The sequence below is a fragment of the Dendrobates tinctorius genome, unplaced genomic scaffold (assembly GCF_039654945.1).
Source record: "Dendrobates tinctorius isolate UK_male_01 unplaced genomic scaffold, ASM3965494v1 ptg000178l, whole genome shotgun sequence".
Taxonomy (NCBI): Eukaryota; Metazoa; Chordata; class Amphibia; order Anura; family Dendrobatidae; genus Dendrobates; species Dendrobates tinctorius.
In genome coordinates, this window is record NW_027361845.1 from 475,847 (window position 1) to 490,678 (window position 14,832).

At 32.7% G+C, this 14,832-nt stretch overlaps 5 non-coding genes across 5 annotated transcripts; all 5 read left to right on the forward strand.

Annotated features, from left to right (window-relative positions):
* Nucleotides 1-224: 224 nt before the first annotated feature.
* Nucleotides 225-296, forward strand: TRNAG-CCC (transfer RNA glycine (anticodon CCC)). Its single transcript has one exon. It is a non-coding gene; the product is annotated as a tRNA-Gly (tRNA).
* A 5,080-nt stretch (nt 297-5,376) lies between these two features.
* TRNAW-CCA (transfer RNA tryptophan (anticodon CCA)) lies at nt 5,377-5,448 on the forward strand. Its single transcript has one exon. It is a non-coding gene; the product is annotated as a tRNA-Trp (tRNA).
* A 3,715-nt stretch (nt 5,449-9,163) lies between these two features.
* On the forward strand, nt 9,164-9,235 carry TRNAW-CCA (transfer RNA tryptophan (anticodon CCA)). The gene has a single exon. It is a non-coding gene; the product is annotated as a tRNA-Trp (tRNA).
* Nucleotides 9,236-12,140: 2,905 nt separating this feature from the next.
* On the forward strand, nt 12,141-12,212 carry TRNAW-CCA (transfer RNA tryptophan (anticodon CCA)). The gene has a single exon. It is a non-coding gene; the product is annotated as a tRNA-Trp (tRNA).
* Nucleotides 12,213-14,438: 2,226 nt separating this feature from the next.
* On the forward strand, nt 14,439-14,510 carry TRNAW-CCA (transfer RNA tryptophan (anticodon CCA)). The gene has a single exon. It is a non-coding gene; the product is annotated as a tRNA-Trp (tRNA).
* The last annotated feature ends 322 nt before the right edge of the window (nt 14,511-14,832 follow it).

Sequence of the window (14,832 nt, forward strand, 5' to 3'; positions counted from 1 at the left end):
TTGTTCATACCATTGTCATCTTTGAATTTGTAAGAAAAAAGGGTTTATTACTATATTCTAAATTTTTAATTGGAAATCCCTGAATCTGAAAGTGAAGACCTTAATTCATCCTTGTTTATATCTTTTCCAAACTGTGATTATAAGTAGCAAATTTCAAGATGGTGTCCATATATTTTATCATGCACTTTTCATGTGAAGTATGGGAGCAACAACACTTTTCAACTGACCTCGTGGCGCAACGGTAGCGCGTCTGACTCCCCATCAGAAGGTTGCGTGTTCAAATCACGTCGGGGTCAATCAGCTGTTTATGTCTTTTCATATCTTGATTGATGTTTGGGTTATTATTGAAAACAGTAACTGCGTAGTCCAACTTGACAAAAGTTAACTCGACTTTGTTGCTACCAGACTGCAGTGTTTAAGAAACTGCATTTTTTAGTTCTACAGATTATAATTGTTTCAAGAGTACTTTGATAAGAATTGTTATTTGGAATTGAGTTCCAAACATTAATAAATGTAATTAATGCCATAAGCACCTATTAATTTATTTTTACCATTGCCATCTTTGAATTTGTAAGAAAAGAGGGTTTATTACCAGATTCTTAAATTTTGACTGGAAATCACTGAATCTGAATGTGAAGATCTTAATTCAACTGTAGTGCTTCTGAATCCATATCAGAAAGTTGTGTATTCAAATCACATCATGGTCAAGCAGCTCTTTCATATTTTTATAGCTTGATCGATGTTTGGGTTAAGATTGAAAGCAGAAACTGGGTAATCCAACTGAAAATAGATTAACACAATGTTGTTGACACAGGTCAAAAGAGGGTTTATTACCAGATTCTTAATTTTTGACTGGAAATCACTGAATCTGATTGTGAAGATCTTAATTCAACTGTAGTGCTTCTGAATCCATATCAGAAAGTTGTGTATTCAAATCACGTCATGGTCAAGCAGCTCTTTCATATTTTTATAGCTTGATCGATGTTTGGGTTAAGATTGAAAAGAGAAACTGGGTAAGCCAACTGAAAATAGATTAACACAACGTTGTTGACATAGGTCAGAACAGTTTTTAAAAAAGTGTTTAAATGTTTAAATTATGTCACGTTCAAGTATCTCTTTCATCTTTTTAAAAGTTGATCGATGTTTGGGTTAAGATTGAAAACAGAAACTGCGTATTCTAACTGACAATAGATTATCATGATCTTGTTGCCACCTGTCAGGAAAGTGTTTGAAAAATTGCTTTTTTAATTCTACCGAATAAAATCTTTTCAACAATCCTTTGATGAGATATATCATTGGGAACTGAGTTCAAAACAGAAAATTTGGGGCAAGTCAGAAACCCCTATTAATTTGTTCATACCATTGTCATCTTTGAATTTGTAAGAAAAAAGGGTTTATTACCAGATTCTTAATTTTTGACTGGAAATCACTGAATCTGATTGTGAAGATCTTAATTCAACTGTAGTGCTTCTGAATCCATATCAGAAAGTTTTGTATTCAAATCACGTCATGGTCAAGCAGCTCTTTCATATTTTTATAGCTTGATCGATGTTTGGGTTAAGATTGAAAACAGAAACTGGGTAATCCAACTGAAAATAGATTAACACAACGTTGTTGACACAGGTCAGAACAGTTTTTAAAAAAGTGTTTTTTTAATTCTATAGATTAAAATCTTATCAACAATACTTTGATGAGAAATATTATTGGGAATTGAGTTAAAAACATTAATAAATGTAATAAATGCCAGGAACACCTATCGCTTTGTTCATACCATTGTCATCTTTGAATTTGTAAGAAAATCAGGCTTATTACTAGAATCTAAACTTTAAACTGGAAATCCCTGAATCAGAACGTGAAGATCCTAATTCATCCGTGTTATTACTTTTCTAAACTGTGATTTAAAGTAGCAAATTTCAAGATGGTGTCTGTATATTTCCTCATGCACTTTACAAGTGAATTATGGGAGCAAGCAAGTTTTACAGCTGTCCTCATACACTGACGGTAGTGCGCCTTACTCCTGGTCAGAATGATGCATGTTTAAATTATGTCACGTTCAAGTATCTCTTTCATCTTTTTAAAAGTTGATCGATGTTTGGGTTAAGATTGAAAACAGAAACTGCGTATTCTAACTGACAATAGATTATCATGATCTTGTTGCCACCTGTCAGGAAAGTGTTTGAAAAATTGCTTTTTTAATTCTACCGAATAAAATCTTTTCAACAATCCTTTGATGAGATATATCATTGGGAACTGAGTTCAAAACAGAAAATTTGGGGCAAGTCAGAAACACCTATTAATTTGTTCATACCATTGTCATCTTTGAATTTGTAAGAAAAAAGGGTTTATTACTATATTCTAAATTTTGATTTGGAAATCCCTAAATCTGAAAGTGAAGACCTTAATTCATCCTTGTTTATATCTTTTCCAAACTCCAGATCAGAAGGTTGCATGTTCAAATCACGTCGGGGTCAATCAGCTCTTTATGTCTTTTCATATCTTGATTGATGTTTGGGTTATTATTGAAAACAGTAACTGCGTAGTCCAACTTGACAAAAGTTAACTCGACTTTGTTGCTACCAGGCTGCAGTGTTTAAGAAGCTGCATTTTTTAGTTCTACAGATTATAATCGTTTCAAGAGGACTGATAAGAATTGTTATTGGGAATTGAGTTCCAAACATTAATAAATGTAATTAATGCCATAAGCACCTCTTAATTTAATTTTACCATTGCCATCTTTGAATTCGTAAGAAAAGAGGGTTTATTACTAGTTTCTTAATTTTTGACTGGAAATCACTGAATCTGATTGTGAAGATCTTAATTCAACTGTAGTGCTTCTGAATCCATATCAGAAAGTTGTGTATTCAAATCACGTCATGGTCAAGCAGCTCTTTCATATTTTTATAGCTTGATCGATGTTTGGGTTAAGATTGAAAACAGAAACTGGGTAATCCAACTGAAAATAGATTAACACAACGTTGTTGACACAGGTCAGAACAGTTTTTAAAAAAGTGTTTTTTTAATTCTATAGATTAAAATCTTATCAACAATACTTTGATGAGAAATATTATTGGGAATTGAGTTAAAAACATTAATAAATGTAATAAATGCCAGGAACACCTATCGCTTTGTTCATACCATTGTCATCTTTGAATTTGTAAGAAAATCAGGCTTATTACTAGAATCTAAACTTTAAACTGGAAATCCTTGAATCAGAACGTGAAGATCCTAATTCATCCTTGTTATTACTTTTCTAAACTGTGATTTAAAGTAGCAAATTTCAAGATGGTGTCTGCATATTTCCTCATGCACTTTACAAGTGAATTATGGGAGCAAGCAAGTTTTACAGCTGTCCTCATACACTGACGGTAGTGCGCCTTACTCCTGGTCAGAATGATGCATGTTTAAATTATGTCACGTTCAAGTATCTCTTTCATCTTTTTAAAAGTTGATCGATGTTTGGGTTAAGATTGAAAACAGAAACTGCGTATTCTAACTGACAATAGATTATCATGATCTTGTTGCCACCTGTCAGGAAAGTGTATGAAAAATTGATTTTTTAATTATACCGAATAAAATCTTTTCAACAATCCTTTGATGAGATATATCATTGGGAACTGAGTTCAAAACAGAAAATTTGGAGCAAGTCAGAAACACCTATTCATTTGTTCATACCATTGTCATCTTTGAATTTGTAAGAAAAAAGGGTTTATTACTATATTCTAAATTTTTAATTGGAAATCCCTGAATCTGAAAGTGAAGACCTTAATTCATCCTTGTTTATATCTTTTCCAAACTGTGATTATAAGTAGCAAATTTCAAGATGGTGTCCATATATTTTATCATGCACTTTTCATGTGAAGTATGGGAGCAACAATACTTTTCAACTGACCTCGTGGCGCAACGGTAGCGCGTCTGACTCCAGATTGACAGTTGCGTATTCAAATCACGTCGGGGTCAATCAGCTTTTTATGTCTTTTCATATCTTGATTGATGTTTGGGTTATTATTGAAAACAGTAACTGCGTAGTCCAACTTGACAAAAGTTAACTCGACTTTGTTGCTACCAGGCTGCAGTGTTTAAGAAACTGCATTTTTTTTAGTTCTACAGATTATAATCGTTTCAAGAGGACTTTGATAAGAATTGTTATTGGGTATGGAGTTCCAAACATTAATAAATGTAATTAATGCCATAAGCACCTATTAATTTATTTTTACCATTGCCATCTTTGAATTTGTAAGAAAGGAGGGTTTAATACCCGATTCTTAATTTTTGACTGGAAATCACTGAATCTGATTGTGAAGATCTTAATTCAACTGTAGTGCTTCTGAATCCATATCAGAAAGTTGTGTATTCAAATCACGTCATGGTCAAGCAGCTCTTTCATATTTTTATAGCTTGATCGATGTTTGGGTTAAGATTGAAAACAGAAACTGGGTAATCCAACTGAAAATAGATTAACACAACGTTGTTGACACAGGTCAGAACAGTTTTTAAAAAAGTGTTTTTTTAATTCTATAGATTAAAATCTTATCAACAATACTTTGATGAGAAATATTATTGGGAATTGAGTTAAAAACATTAATAAATGTAATAAATGCCAGGAACACCTATCGCTTTGTTCATACCATTGTCATCTTTGAATTTGTAAGAAAATCAGGCTTATTACTAGAATCTAAACTTTAAACTGGAAATCCCTGAATCGGAAAGTGAAGATCCTAATTCATCCTTGTTATTACTTTTCTAAACTGTGATTTAAAGTAGCAAATTTCAAGATGGTGTCTGTATATTTCCTCATGCACTTTACAAGTGAATTATGGGAGCAAGCAAGTTTTACAGCTGTCCTCATACACTGACGGTAGTGCGCCTTACTCCTGGTCAGAATGATGCATGTTTAAATTATGTCATGTTCAAGTATCTCTTTCATCTTTTTAAAAGTTGATCGATGTTTGGGTTAAGATTGAAAACAGAAACTGCGTATTCTAACTGACAATAGATTATCATGATCTTGTTGCCACCTGTCAGGAAAGTGTTTGAAAAATTGCTATTTTAATTCTACTGAATAAAATCTTTTCAACAATCCTTTGATGAGATATATCATTGGGAACTGAGTTCAAAACAGAAAATTTGTGGCAAGTCAGAAACACCTATTAATTTGTTCATACCATTGTCATCTTTGAATTTGTAAGAAAAAAGGGTTTATTACTATATTCTAAATTTTTAATTGGAAATCCCTGAATCTGAAAGTGAAGACCTTAATTCATCCTTGTTTATACCTTTTCCAAACTGTGATTATAAGTAGCAAATTTCAAGATGGTGTCCATATATTTTATCATGCACTTTTCATGTGAAGTATGGGAGCAACTACACGTTTCAACTGACCTCGTGGCGCAACGGTAGCGCGTCTGACTCCAGATCAGAAGGTTGCGTGTTCAAATCACGTCGAGGTCAATCAGCTCTTTATGTCTTTTCATATCTTGATTGATGTTTGGGTTATTATTGAAAACAGTAACTGCGTAGTCCAACTTGACAAAAGTTAACTCGACTTTGTTGCTACCAGGCTGCAGTGTTTAAGAAGCTGCATTTTTTAGTTCTACAGATTATAATCGTTTCAAGAGGACTTTGATAAGAATTGTTATTGGGAATTGAGTTCCAAACATTAATAAATGTAATTAATGCCATAAGCACCTATTAATTTAATTTTACCATTGCCATCTTTGAATTCGTAAGAAAAGAGGGTTTATTACTAGTTTCTTAATTTTTGACTGGAAATCACTGAATCTGATTGTGAAGATCTTAATTCAACTGTAGTGCTTCTGAATTCATATCAGAAAGTTGTGTATTCAAATCACGTCATGGTCAAGCAGCTCTTTCATATTTTTATAGCTTGATCGATGTTTGGGTTAAGATTGAAAACAGAAACTGGGTAATCCAACTGAAAATAGATTAACACAACGTTGTTGACACAGGTCAGAACAGTTTTTAAAAAAGTGTTTTTTTAATTCTATAGATTAAAATCTTATCAACAATACTTTGATGAGAAATATTATTGGGAATTGAGTTAAAAACATTAATAAATGTAATAAATGCCAGGAACACCTATCGCTTTGTTCATACAATTGTCATCTTTGAATTTGTAAGAAAATCAGGCTTATTACTAGAATCTAAACTTTAAACTGGAAATCCCTGAATCGGAACGTGAAGATCCTAATTCATCCTTGTTATTACTTTTCTAAACTGTGATTTAAAGTAGCAAATTTCAAGATGGTGTCTGTATATTTCCTCATGCACTTTACAAGTGAATTATGGGAGCAAGCAAGTTTTACAGCTGTCCTCATACACTGACGGTAGTGCGCCTTACTCCTGGTCAGAATGATGCATGTTTAAATTATGTCATGTTCAAGTATCTCTTTCATCTTTTTAAAAGTTGATCGATGTTTGGGTTAAGATTGAAAACAGAAACTGCGTATTCTAACTGACAATAGATTATCATGATCTTGTTGCCACCTGTCAGGAAAGTGTTTGAAAAATTGCTTTTTTAATTATACTGAATAAAATCTTTTCAACAATCCTTTGATTAGATATATCATTGGGAACTGAGTTCAAAACAGGAAATTTGTGGCAAGTCAGAAACACCTATTAATTTGTTCATACCATTGTCATCTTTGAATTTGTAAGAAAAAAGGGTTTATTACTATATTCTATATTTTTAATTGGAAATCCCTGAATCTGAAAGTGAAGACCTTATTTCATCCTTGTTTATATCTTTTCCAAACTGTGATTATAAGTAGCAAATTTCAAGATGGTGTCCATATATTTTATCATGCACTTTTCATGTGAAGTATGGGAGCTACAACACTTTTCAACTGACCTCGTGGCGCAACGTTAGCGCGTCTGTCTCCACATCAGAAGGTTGCGTGATCAAATCACGTCGGGGTCAATCAGCTGTTTATGTCTTTTCATATCGTGATTCATGTTTTGGTTATTATTGAAAACAGTAACTTCGTAGTCCAACTTGACAAAAGGTAACTCGACTTTGTTGCTACCAGACTGCAGTGTTTAAGAAACTGCATTTTTTAGTTCTACAGATTATAATCGTTTCAAGAGTACTTTGATAAGAATTGTTATTTGGAATTGAGTTCTAAACATTAATAAATGTAATTAATGCCATAAGCACCTATTAATTTATTTTTACCATTGCCATCTTTGAATTTGTAAGAAAAGAGGGTTTATTACCAGATTCTTAATTTTTGACTGGAAATCACTGAATCTGAATGTGAAGATCTTAATTCAACTGTAGTGCTTCTGAATCCATATCAGAAAGTTGTGTATTCAAATCACATCATTGTCAAGCAGCTCTTTCATATTTTTATAGCTTGATCGATGTTTGGGTTAAGATTGAAAGCAGAAACTGGGTAATCCAACTGAAAATAGATTAACACAATGTTGTTGACACAGGTCAAAAGAGGGTTTATTACCAGATTCTTAATTTTTGACTGGAAATCACTGAATCTGATTGTGAAGATCTTAATTCAACTGTAGTGCTTCTGAATCCGTATCAGAAAGTTGTGTATTCAAATCACGTCATGGTCAAGCAGCTCTTTCATATTTTTATAGCTTGATCGATGTTTGGGTTAAGATTGAAAACAGAAACTGGGTAATCCAACTGAAAATAGATTAACACAACGTTGTTGACATAGGTCAGAACAGTTTTTAAAAAAGTGTTTAAATGTTTAAATTATGTCACGTTCAAGTATCTCTTTCATCTTTTTAAAAGTTGATCGATGTTTGGGTTAAGATTGAAAACAGAAACTGCGTATTCTAACTGACAATAGATTATCATGATCTTGTTGCCACCTGTCAGGAAAGTGTTTGAAAAATTGCTTTTTTAATTCTACCGAATAAAATCTTTTCAACAATCCTTTGATGAGATATATCATTGGGAACTGAGTTCAAAACAGAAAATTTGGGGCAAGTCAGAAACCCCTATTAATTTGTTCATACCATTGTCATCTTTGAATTTGTAAGAAAAAAGGGTTTATTACCAGATTCTTAATTTTTGACTGGAAATCACTGAATCTGATTGTGAAGATCTTAATTCAACTGTAGTGCTTCTGAATCCATATCAGAAAGTTGTGTATTCAAATCACGTCATGGTCAAGCAGCTCTTTCATACTTTTATAGCTTGATCGATGTTTGGGTTAAGATTGAAAACAGAAACTGGGTAATCCAACTGAAAATAGATTAACACAACGTTGTTGACACAGGTCAGAACAGTTTTTAAAAAAGTGTTTTTTTAATTCTATAGATTAAAATCTTATCAACAATACTTTGATGAGAAATATTATTGGGAATTGAGTTAAAAACATTAATAAATGTAATAAATGCCAGGAACACCTATCGCTTTGTTCATACCATTGTCATCTTTGAATTTGTAAGAAAATCAGGCTTATTACTAGAATCTAAACTTTAAACTGGAAATCCCTGAATCGGAAAGTGAAGATCCTAATTCATCCTTGTTATTACTTTTCTAAACTGTGATATAAAGTAGCAAATTTCAAGATGGTGTCTGTATATTTCCTCATGCACTTTACAAGTGAATTATGGGAGCAAGCAAGTTTTACAGCTGTCCTCATACACTGACGGTAGTGCGCCTTACTCCTGGTCAGAATGATGCATGTTTAAATTATGTCACGTTCAAGTATCTCTTTCATCTTTTTAAAAGTTGATCGATGTTTGGGTTAAGATTGAAAACAGAAACTGCGTATTCTAACTGACAATAGATTATCATGATCTTGTTGCCACCTGTCAGGAAAGTGTTTGAAAAATTGCTTTTTTAATTCTACTGAATAAAATCTTTTCAACAATCCTTTGATGAGATATATCATTGGGAACTGAGTTCAAAACAGAAAATTTGTGGCAAGTCAGAAACACCTATTAATTTGTTCATACCATTGTCATCTTTGAATTTGTAAGAAAAAAGGGTTTATTACTATATTCTAAATTTTTAATTGGAAATCCCTGAATCTGAAAGTGAAGACCTTAATTCATCCTTGTTTATACCTTTTCCAAACTGTGATTATAAGTAGCAAATTTCAAGATGGTGTCCATATATTTTATCATGCACTTTTCATGTGAAGTATGGGAGCAACGACACGTTTCAACTGACCTCGTGGCGCAACGGTAGCGCGTCTGACTCCAGATCAGAAGGTTGCGTGTTCAAATCACGTCGAGGTTAATCAGCTCTTCATGTCTTTTCATATCTTGATTGATGTTTGGGTTATTATTGAAAACAGTAACTGCGTAGTCCAACTTGACAAAAGTTAACTCGACTTTGTTGCTACCAGGCTGCAGTGTTTAAGAAGCTGCATTTTTTAGTTCTACAGATTATAATCGTTTCAAGAGGACTTTGATAAGAATTGTTATTGGGAATTGAGTTCCAAACATTAATAAATGTAATTAATGCCATAAGCACCTCTTAATTTAATTTTACCATTGCCATCTTTGAATTCGTAAGAAAAGAGGGTTTATTACTAGTTTCTTAATTTTTGACTGGAAATCACTGAATCTGATTGTGAAGATCTTAATTCAACTGTAGTGCTTCTGAATCCATATCAGAAAGTTGTGTATTCAAATCACGTCATGGTCAAGCAGCTCTTTCATATTTTTATAGCTTGATCGATGTTTGGGTTAAGATTGAAAACAGAAACTGGGTAATCCAACTGAAAATAGATTAACACAACGTTGTTGACACAGGTCAGAACAGTTTTTAAAAAAGTGTTTTTTTAATTCTATAGATTAAAATCTTATCAACAATACTTTGATGAGAAATATTATTGGGAATTGAGTTAAAAACATTAATAAATGTAATAAATGCCAGGAACACCTATCGCTTTGTTCATACCATTGTCATCTTTGAATTTGTAAGAAAATCAGGCTTATTACTAGAATCTAAACTTTAAACTGGAAATCCTTGAATCAGAACGTGAAGATCCTAATTCATCCTTGTTATTACTTTTCTAAACTGTGATTTAAAGTAGCAAATTTCAAGATGGTGTCTGCATATTTCCTCATGCACTTTACAAGTGAATTATGGGAGCAAGCAAGTTTTACAGCTGTCCTCATACACTGACGGTAGTGCGCCTTACTCCTGGTCAGAATGATGCATGTTTAAATTATGTCACGTTCAAGTATCTCTTTCATCTTTTTAAAAGTTGATCGATGTTTGGGTTAAGATTGAAAACAGAAACTGCGTATTCTAACTGACAATAGATTATCATGATCTTGTTGCCACCTGTCAGGAAAGTGTATGAAAAATTGATTTTTTAATTATACCGAATAAAATCTTTTCAACAATCCTTTGATGAGATATATCATTGGGAACTGAGTTCAAAACAGAAAATTTGGAGCAAGTCAGAAACCCCTATTAATTTGTTCATACCATTGTCATCTTTGAATTTGTAAGAAAAAAGGGTTTATTACTATATTCTAAATTTTTAATTGGAAATCCCTGAATCTGAAAGTGAAGACCTTAATTCATCCTTGTTTATATCTTTTCCAAACTGTGATTATAAGTAGCAAATTTCAAGATGGTGTCCATATATTTTATCATGCACTTTTCATGTGAAGTATGGGAGCAACAATACTTTTCAACTGACCTCGTGGCGCAACGGTAGCGCGTCTGACTCCAGATTGACAGTTGCGTATTCAAATCACGTCGGGGTCATTCAGCTTTTTATGTCTTTTCATATCTTGATTGATGTTTGGGTTATTATTGAAAACAGTAACTGCGTAGTCCATCTTGACAAAAGTTAACTCGACTTTGTTGCTACCAGGCTGCAGTGTTTAAGAAACTGCATTTTTTAGTTCTACAGATTATAATCGTTTCAAGAGGACTTTGATAAGAATTGTTATTGGGTATGGAGTTCCAAACATTAATAAATGTAATTAATGCCATAAGCACCTATTAATTTATTTTTACCATTGCCATCTTTGAATTTGTAAGAAAGGAGGGTTTATTACCCGATTCTTAATTTTTGACTGGAAATCAATGAATCTGATTGTGAAGATCTTAATTCAACTGTAGTGCTTCTGAATCCATATCAGAAAGTTGTGTATTCAAATCACGTCATGGTCAAGCAGCTCTTTCATATTTTTATAGCTTGATCGATGTTTGGGTTAAGATTGAAAACAGAAACTGGGTAATCCAACTGAAAATAGATTAACACAACGTTGTTGACACAGGTCAGAACAGTTTTTAAAAAAGTGTTTTTTTAATTCTATAGATTAAAATCTTATCAACAATACTTTGATGAGAAATATTATTGGGAATTGAGTTAAAAACATTAATAAATGTAATAAATGCCAGGAACACCTATCGCTTTGTTCATACCATTGTCATCTTTGAATTTGTAAGAAAATCAGGCTTATTACTAGAATCTAAACTTTAAACTGGAAATCCCTGAATCGGAACGTGAAGATCCTAATTCATCCTTGTTATTACTTTTCTAAACTGTGATTTAAAGTAGCAAATTTCAAGATGGTGTCTGTATATTTCCTCATGCACTTTACAAGTGAATTATGGGAGCAAGCAAGTTTTACAGCTGTCCTCATACACTGACGGTAGTGCGCCTTACTCCTGGTCAGAATGATGCATGTTTAAATTATGTCATGTTCAAGTATCTCTTTCATCTTTTTAAAAGTTGATCGATGTTTGGGTTAAGATTGAAAACAGAAACTGCGTATTCTAACTGACAATAGATTATCATGATCTTGTTGCCACCTGTCAGGAAAGTGTTTGAAAAATTGCTTTTTTAATTATACTGAATAAAATCTTTTCAACAATCCTTTGATGAGATATATCATTGGGAGCTGAGTTCAAAACAGGAAATTTGTGGCAAGTCAGAAACACCTATTAATTTGTTCATACCATTGTCATCTTTGAATTTGTAAGAAAAAAGGGTTTATTACTATATTCTATATTTTTAATTGGAAATCCCTGAATCTGAAAGTGAAGACCTTAATTCATCCTTGTTTATATCTTTTCCAAACTGTGATTATAAGTAGCAAATTTCAAGATGGTGTCCATACATTTTATCATGCACTTTTCATGTGAAGTATGGGAGCTACAACACTTTTCAACTGACCTCGTGGCGCAACGGTAGCGCATCTGACTCCACATCAGAAGGTTGCGTGATCAAATCACGTCGGGGTCAATCAGTTGTTTATGTCTTTTCATATCGCGATTCATGTTTGGGTTATTATTGAAAACAGTAACTTCGTAGTCCAACTTGACAAAAGGTAACTAGACTTTGTTGCTACCAGACTGCAGTGTTTAAGAAACTGCATTTTTTAGTTCTACAGCTTATAATCGTTTCAAGAGTACTTTGATAAGAATTGTTATTTGGAATTGAGTTCCAAACATTAATAAATGTAATTAATGCCATAAGCACCTATTAATTTATTTTTACCATTGCCATCTTTGAATTTGTAAGAAAAGAGGGTTTATTACCAGATTCTTAATTTTTGACTGGAAATCACTGAATCTGAATGTGAAGATCTTAATTCAACTGTAGTGCTTCTGAATCCATATCAGAAAGTTGTGTATTCAAATCACATCATTGTCAAGCAGCTCTTTCATATTTTTATAGCTTGATCGATGTTTGGGTTAAGATTGAAAGCAGAAACTGGGTAATCCAACTGAAAATAGATTAACACAATGTTGTTGACACAGGTCAAAAGAGGGTTTATTACCAGATTCTTTATTTTTGACTGGAAATCACTGAATCTGATTGTGAATATCTTAATTCAACTGTAGTGCTTCTGAATCCATATCAGAAAGTTGTGTATTCAAATCACGTCATGGTCAAGCAGCTCTTTCATATTTTTATAGCTTGATCGATGTTTGGGTTAAGATTGAAAACAGAAACTGGGTAATCCAACTGAAAATAGATTAACACAACGTTGTTGACATAGGTCAGAACAGTTTTTAAAAAAGTGTTTAAATGTTTAAATTATGTCACGTTCAAGTATCTCTTTCATCTTTTTAAAAGTTGATCGATGTTTGGGTTAAGATTGAAAACAGAAACTGCGTATTCTAACTGACAATAGATTATCATGATCTTGTTGCCACCTGTCAGGAAAGTGTTTGAAAAATTGCTTTTTTAATTCTACCGAATAAAATCTTTTCAACAATCCTTTGATGAGATATATCATTGGGAACTGAGTTCAAAACAGAAAATTTGGGGCAAGTCAGAAACCCCTATTAATTTGTTCATACCATTGTCATCTTTGAATTTGTAAGAAAAAAGGGTTTATTACCAGATTCTTAATTTTTGACTGGAAATCACTGAATCTGATTGTGAAGATCTTAATTCAACTGTAGTGCTTCTGAATCCATATCAGAAAGTTGTGTATTCAAATCACGTCATGGTCAAGCAGCTCTTTCATATTTTTATAGCTTGATCGATGTTTGGGTTAAGATTGAAAACAGAAACTGGGTAATCCAACTGAAAATAGATTAACACAACGTTGTTGACACAGGTCAGAACAGTTTTTAAAAAAGTGTTTTTTTAATTCTATAGATTAAAATCTTATCAACAATACTTTGATGAGAAATATTATTGGGAATTGAGTTAAAAACATTAATAAATGTAATAAATGCCAGGAACACCTATCGCTTTGTTCATACCATTGTCATCTTTGAATTTGTAAGAAAATCAGGCTTATTACTAGAATCTAAACTTTAAACTGGAAATCCCTGAATCGGAAAGTGAAGATCCTAATTCATCCTTGTTATTAATTTTCTAAACTGTGATTTAAAGTAGCAAATTTCAAGATGGTGTCTGTATATTTCCTCATGCACTTTACAAGTGAATTATGGGAGCAAGCAAGTTTTACAGCTGTCCTCATACACTGACGGTAGTGTGCCTTACTCCTGGTCAGAATGATGCATGTTTAAATTATGTCATGTTCAAGTATCTCTTTCATCTTTTTAAAAGTTGATCGATGTTTGGGTTAAGATTGAAAACAGAAACTGCGTATTCTAACTGACAATAGATTATCATGATCTTGTTGCCACCTGTCAGGAAAGTGTTTGAAAAATTGCTATTTTAATTCTACTGAATAAAATCTTTTCAACAATCCTTTGATGAGATATATCATTGGGAACTGAGTTCAAAACAGAAAATTTGTGGCAAGTCAGAAACACCTATTAATTTGTTCATACCATTGTCATCTTTGAATTTGTAAGAAAAAAGGGTTTATTACTATATTCTAAATTTTTAATTGGAAATCCCTGAATCTGAAAGTGAAGACCTTAATTCATCCTTGTTTATACCTTTTCCAAACTGTGATTATAAGTAGCAAATTTCAAGATGGTGTCCATATATTTTATCATGCACTTTTCATGTGAAGTATGGGAGCAACGACACGTTTCAACTGACCTCGTGGCGCAACGGTAGCGCGTCTGACTCCAGATCAGAAGGTTGCGTGTTCAAATCACGTCGAGGTCAATCAGCTCTTTATGTCTTTTCATATCTTGATTGATGTTTGGGTTATTATTGAAAACAGTAACTGCGTAGTCCAACTTGACAAAAGTTAACTCGACTTTGTTGCTACCAGGCTGCAGTGTTTAAGAAGCTGCATTTTTTAGTTCTACAGATTATAATCGTTTCAAGAGGACTTTGATAAGAATTGTTATTGGGAATTGAGTTCCAAACATTAATAAATGTAATTAATGCCATAAGCACCTATTAATTTAATTTTACCATTGCCATCTTTGAATTCGTAAGAAAAGAGGGTTTATTACTAGTTTCTTAATTTTTGACTGGAAAT